Here is a 7,319-nt window from a genome sequence, read left to right on the forward strand (position 1 = left end):
AGTTGAAATAAATAAGTCTGAAAGATAAACGTTGTAAAGTTGAAACAATGGAATCCTGAATCAATGAACTTAGACAAATCTCTCGACACTAAATTAAAAGAAACATCCATTTTTAAGAACCCTAATGTAAGAATTTTGTGGGACACTTTTAAATGGAACCATTTATATTGATGAACACCTTTGAAGAGAATGGAGAATAAAAGGACACAAAGGATATATAGTAGGGGGAAATGATTTTTTTTAAAAGAAAATAAATCTGTTTGAGAACTCAGGGGCATGTGGTATTTTCAATGGCCTCAAAAAGCCCACAGGAGAGCTGGGAAACGAGAATCTAAACAATACTAGAAAAGATCAATGAGTAAAAAGTATGAGTAACATTCCATATTTGTGAAAATGACAATGACCTATCTGTCTTGAAGGAAGTACAGCCAGAATGCTCTTTAGAAGCCAGAATGGGGAGATGGCCTGCCATATACTTTGCATATGTAATCAGGAGGGACAGTTCCTGGAGAGGCGTGTTGTACTTTCTTGCTAGGATTTCTGAACAGGAGTTCATGTAAAAAGAAAACAAACAACCCTCCACCGTATTGATTTACATGATCTCTGTAAGAACGGGTTCAAACAGAATGGTTGAGGGAATGCCATAGATCAGGACGTGTTCTGTATTGTCAGAATGAGCGAAATCCAACTGGACATCATCGAACAAGAACAGCAGCAATGAGTAATGTGACTTAATAAATTTTCGTCTGCGTTTGTTGGCAACTGAATGTATTCTTTAGTGAAGTACCTATTCATGTCCTTTGTCCATTTTGAGTCTCAAAACTGTTACCACATGTTTGGTCCCAACTCATGTTTAGTGAGATGTTAAGATAAGGAAAGAGGAGTGAACTCCCCAGAGAATGTGCTGAGAAATGTAAAAATAGGGTAGAATAAATGTCCACTACTAGTCAGAGTTTCTGTGAAATCACATTTTATTTTCTCTATGCTCACTGTGGATCAACAGTTTCTCTGATCTTCAGCTTAAAGCTCTTGATTTCTCAATAAATGAAGACCCATCCCAGGGAAGAGGAGGGCATTAGACTGGACACTTTTCTACTTCTCCCATCCTATCCCCAGGGCTTCACACGTCAGATCTCTTATCCAATTTCCAGGTTAAATCTCAAAACTCAAGGAAAAATCATATGGCAGGCAGAGTTCTCTAGCCTCGACAGAACTTGTCCATAAATCCTGTTTTTATTTTGCATATTCTTCAGTCTGGTGGTTACTTCTCTCCGGTAGTGTCAAGAAATTCTAAAAATGGGCTGACATTAAAGAGATTGCCATTATTTGCCATTATTGATTGTTTACCCCTTCTTAGGTGTCCTGTGACAGGTACGGCATTAGGATTTGAGTCCAGGGGTGATGGGCACTCCTTAAAGGTTGGAAATCTTGGTGACTCTATACTTCCAGAGCTGGATCTGCCAAAAGAGGAAGACGAGGCTGGAACAGCTGTTAACAGTATGGTTTTGTAACAGACAACAATCTTCCATATCAAAGGAGTTGACTCTCAAGCTCTAAAAAATGTCCAGACAGCAGTTCTCCTGAAGCTGACTGAATGAGCACTGAGGGAGCAGCTGTCCATTACTGCATGAGACTGACAGTCAGAGGACCCAGCGCCATCCCATACACAAACTGCACTGAAATAATGGGTTGTACAAAGCAGAGGACCAGGCTTCTCAGGCAAGGGCAATAGCGGAGTCATGGGAGCCAGGAGCTTCCTCTTCAGTTCTAGGGTTTCTTTCCCTCTAAGATATTTTCTCAATCGATATACTCTACCTTAGTATTTATGACTACATTTAATGCACTTTATAATAATAATTCATTTATACTTTATATACATAATTACATGAGTTGTGGTGGCATAGTGATTACTTAATTGGCTGAAAAAACAGAAGGTCAGCAGTTTGAAACCACCAGCTGCTTCACAGGGAAAAGACTGGGCTTTCTACTCCCATATAGAGTGAGTTTCCAAAATACTCAGGGGCTGTTCTCCCCTGCCCTACAGGGTCGCCATGAGTCTGCATTGACTCGATGGGTGTGAGTGAGTGTGAGTGATGCACACATTGAGATGTATGACTTATAGCTATGACATGTATTTAATGATTTTTACATCCTGCACGGCTGTATTGGGCAGAATAAAAATGAAAGCACAACATTATAACCTGTGGGATTCAACCAAAGAGGACTTAGTGAGGAATTCATAGCCACACACATCTGTATCATATAGAAATACAGCTCTCAAATCAATTACCTCAGTTTCCATTTCATGGAACTAGAAGAAAGGAATTGTATGACCCTGCACAGGTAGCAGGGGGAAATAAATAAGTATAAGCACTGAAATAAATGAAATAGAAGGGACACAACTAGTAAGCTGATTAAACAAAAACGGCCTCTGTGAGAAGACAAAGTAAGGCGACAAACACGCACTTTTCCTGATAATGACAACAGAGGGAGGACCCGAACCTCCACATCAGAAACCAGACAGCAGACGATATGTCGCATATTTATGGATAACTTCATGCCCACTGTATAAAAATATCACTTCAATGGAGAAATTCCTTGGAAGGCAGAGGGGGAAATGTTCTCATGAAAGAAACAAATAATAGAATCATCCACTAACCTCACACATATCCACATCTTAAAGGGGACGAGAGAATCCATTGTGAGCTCTCATATCACAAAGTTACTGTGTATATAATATAAAGTTTATAAACTGAAAACTACTTTCAAAAATATTGATAATACCTGTGTGATCACATGGTCCTGAAGGGATCAGTTATCAGGCATCAAAGAACAAAAAATCATATCATTGGCTGCAGACCTCCATGATACGATCGCCAAGGACAAACGGGTGCACAAGCAAATGTGGTGAAGAAAGCTGATGGTGCCTGGCTATCAAAAGAGATAGTGTCTGGGGTCTTAAAGGCTTGAAGGTGAACAAGCAGCCATCTAGCTCAGAAGCAACAAAACCCACATAGAAGCACAGCAGCCTGTGCTATCACGAGGTGTCAAAGGGATCAGGTATAAGGAATCATCAAAAAATGAAGGGGGAAGTGCAGAGTGGAGACCCAAAGCCCATTTGATGGCCACTGGAGATCCCCTCACAGAGGGGTCTAGGGGAGGAGATCAGTCAGTCAGGGTGGGATGTAGCACCAAGGAAGAATACAGCTTTCCCGCAGATCCTAAATGCTTCTTCCCCCCCAAATACCATGATCCGAAATGAACCTTGCAAGTCTGGATAGAACAGAGGTTGTACACTGGTGCATATAGGAGCTGGAGGCACAGGGAATCCAGGGTGGAAGATACCTTCAGGACCAGGGGTATGAGGGGTGATACTGGGAGAGTAGAGGGTGAGTGGGTTGGAGGGGGGGGGGACCGATTATAGGGATCTATATGTGACCTCCTCCCTGGGGAATGGACAACAGAAAAGGGGGTGAAGGGAGACACCGAATAGGGCAAGATATGACAAAACCATAATCTATAAATTATCAAGGGTTCATGAGGGAGGGAGGAGCGGGGAGAGAGGGGAAAAAAAGAGGACCTGATGCAAAGGGCTTAAGTGGAGAGCAAATGCTTTGAGAATGATTAGGGCAAAGAATGTACAGATATGCTTTGTACAATTGATGTATGTATTTGTATGCATTGTGATAAGAGTTGTATGAGCCCCTAATAAAATGTTTTAAAATATTGATAATATACAAGAACTAAAGGAATGCTTGATTAACAAGCTGTTTAAAAGCTTTGTTTTCCCTTGAGAGTGCTTGTACTTCTCTGAGACTGAGGGAGAACTCTTGCCCGTATTCTCTTCTCATCTGCTTCTAAATATCAGAGGACATGCACATGCAGCTCTCTGCCTGCTGAGAAACCGGCCACAGCCCCTGATGTGGGGGATCTCAGAGGACAGTACCAGTCTCTGGGGTCTCTGCTGTTTCCATTTTGTGCCCAGGAGCTAGTACACAGGACACATAATGAATTTTGTACCAATCTTGGCTTTCATTTTGACCATTTTACACGGTAATCATTGTAGATCCTGCTGTGTATGTGTGTAATTGAGAGTACCTTAGTATGTCTGTGTGTGATGACTGATCACGGGTCTCTGTGTTTGCAGGTGTCAAGTATAAGGTGCAGATGGTGTAATCTTGGGTGATCTGAGAAAGCCCAGGGGGTCTCAGACTCACCTATTGAGCTTCTGGATTCACCTTCAGTAGCTATGAAATGATCTCGATCCGCCAGGCTCCAGGGAAGGGCTTGAAGTGCGTCTGAAGTATTGATACTGGTGGTAGTGCATAATATACAGACTCCGTAAAGGGGAGATTCACCATCTCCAGAAACAATGTCAAGAACATGCTCCATCTTAAATGGACAGTGTGAAAGCCAAGGACATGGCCATGTACTACTGTGCAAGACACACAGCAAAGGGAAGTCAGTGAGAGCCAAGACACAAACCTCCCAGTCAGGGAGGAGAATGGTCTCTAGGTGGCGCTCAGGGCCCACAGAGCACAGGCCTTAGACCCAGGAGCAGGTGCCACTGGAGCTTCAAGTCTGGTTTCCTGTGGTGATCTGCGGATTCTTCTAAATCTGTTTCCCTAAAGAATCCCTCTCTAATGAAAAAAGAAAAAGAATCCATGCCTAGACCTTTTATCTGTGAATTCAAAAGTTATATTGTAACAGGAAAATATATTCTGTTCTACAGCAACAATCGGCCTGTTTACCCTAAGGAGAGGAAATGACTCTGCCAGGGGTCTCTGCATCAGACTTCTCATGTCTCTTAGATAAGTACTTCCCAGTCCGACTCACAGCCAACTGGGGCCTGGGGCAAAGGGAACTATAAATAATAGGTGTTTGACTACTGGCTGAAAATGTAACAGTATATTCTTCCCTCATACTTTCTGAGGTATTCTGACAACGATTTAATCAAAATCTAGGCAGGCAGCCTATTTTTATTTGGTTGTTTCTTCAAATTACTTTTTTGTTTGATTTGGTTGGTTTTCCTAACAATGGTGGCCCAGTATTTTTTTTTTTGTATTTTCTGGAAACCAATCTGCAAATAAATAAATTCACTAATTTATCAATCTGTGGGTGCTAGTATTTTCTGTCTGTCCTCCAGAACGTTCAGCCCAGGAGGGTCAAAACCGATACGAACTTATCTGTGCAAATTCTGGATTCAGAGAGCTCACCTGCTCAGTCCCACAGAATGTCAGCCCACTATTTCTGGTTTCACCCAGAGGGTTCACATTTGTCCTTTTAGTCAGCTTACCCTACTTCTGCTTTAGGGTAACATGTACTCTTTCCACAATAGAATGACTCTGAAAAGACATAGGAGTATAGGTTTTGAAGAAAAGTTCTTCATTTTTGGTGACTCACAAAAGCCATTCCTATTAACAGCACACATTGAATTGGAGTCACTTTGGGCTGAATTCACTGAGATTGCTAGAGTTAGCTGATCTTCAAACTTCTGAGTATCTAATAATGTTACCATAATCTAATGCAGAAAAGAAAATGAGTATCTGAACATTTAAATGTCCTTGGATTTGTTATGAGTGGCTTATAAATATATAAGTCACTGACAACAGAGGAACACAGCTTTATTCCTAGTCATTCTCAATCCTACAGCCAAGGTACCTCCTCAGCCATACCACTCATCACTTTCTGTGGCCTGGAAACTCTGGTCCTGGTGAATGGAGAAGTCATGGACAGGACAGAGTTCTGTCCATGAGGAAACAGCCAACATTCTCATCCCAGATGAAGCCCTTTTTCACTTTATTACAAAGGACCACTCACTTGCTAATCTCCACATAGTCCATCAGATAGAGTCTCATCATACATTGTTTAATGTAGGGCTGACTCACTCTAGATAATACACCTGAGAATCTGGACCTTGTTCACAAGAATATTTTGGCTTATTCCTCTTTTGGGAGGCAGCTCTCAGAGGTGAGAAGCTCAGGAATTGAAACCTGAAGGTTTGGGAGGGCTTTACCTGCACACGTGGCTCACAGTCTCCAGGTGCAGCTGCAGGGCTTGAACCAGGCTTGTAAAGCTCACATGCTGTGCTTCACCTCTTCTGTCTTGAGATTCTCTATAATCAGCTGTAGGTCGGTGTGCTATGCAGTGGTGAGAGCACACACTGTTCTGCTATCCTGATGTCTTGAGTACATGACCCCAGTGACCCCTTTCATAGTCAAATAAATTGAAGGCTGAGCTCCATTCCTGTGCAGGCCATTGCCAGGCATCACTGTGAAAGGAGGCTGGGAGAAGGCAGTGTGACTCCAGAACTCCAGGTGAAGAAAGGGGTCTGAACTGCACTCTGCTCCATTTTCTTCTCTTCTGTGTGGGCCAAATTAGTACTCCTTTAAAACTAATCAGCAAGCGAGGCTACTAGAGAAAAGCACAATTTGTTTAATGCCCAGTCATCAAGCATACCTTAAATATAAGGCTCACCATACCACCAAGTCTTCAGAACAGGATTCAATTCAGGGATCTTATTTTGGTCCATTGCAGAGAAAGGTTACATTCGAAACCCCTCAGTAAACAATACATTCTTAATCTATGATTGACTAAGTTCTAACTCCTTCCAGAAAACTGTTAGCTTATGCAAAAACTCCAACAACAACAACAAAACCAGAATGGTGATAGTCATTCTACCACCAGTCTGGAGATCAATAGATACATTGTATTGGATAAATAAACCTTGTTAGGCTTCCTTACAGTGTTGAAGAGCAGGGATCTTACATTGGGGAGCAGGTTCACCTCACCCAAACCACCGGATTGTCAATAGCTTCATATGTGGGAGTTGATCACTGAATAAGGAAGACTGAAGAAGAATTGGTTTCACTGAATTGTAGTGATGGCCAAGAATACTGAAATAACATTGGTCTCCAAAAGCACAAACAAGCCTGTCTTCGAAGAAATGAGCTCAGATGCTAGTTAGAGGTAACGAGAGTGAGAGCCCATATTACATACTTTGGACAATGTTGTCAGAAGGGAGCAGTCCCTGGAGGACAGTATGTCCGGTAAAGTAGAGGGGCAGAGAAAAATAGGAATCCCTCAACTAAATGGATTGACACAGTGGCGGCAACAATGGGCTCATCCTAAATTGTGAGTCTGTTAAAGGAGAACACAATGTTGCCTTCTGTTGTGTACTGGGTTCCTACAATGTGGAATCAACTCAATGACACCTAACATCGACAAACTCAGAAACCACTAATCAATACACAAGACAGGCACAAAATACTAGTGTGATAGTTATATTTACAAAAGTTATTTCCATGGTAATGGATATC

Source organism: Tenrec ecaudatus, chromosome 17 (assembly GCF_050624435.1).
Source record: "Tenrec ecaudatus isolate mTenEca1 chromosome 17, mTenEca1.hap1, whole genome shotgun sequence".
NCBI lineage: Eukaryota > Metazoa > Chordata > Mammalia > Afrosoricida > Tenrecidae > Tenrec > Tenrec ecaudatus.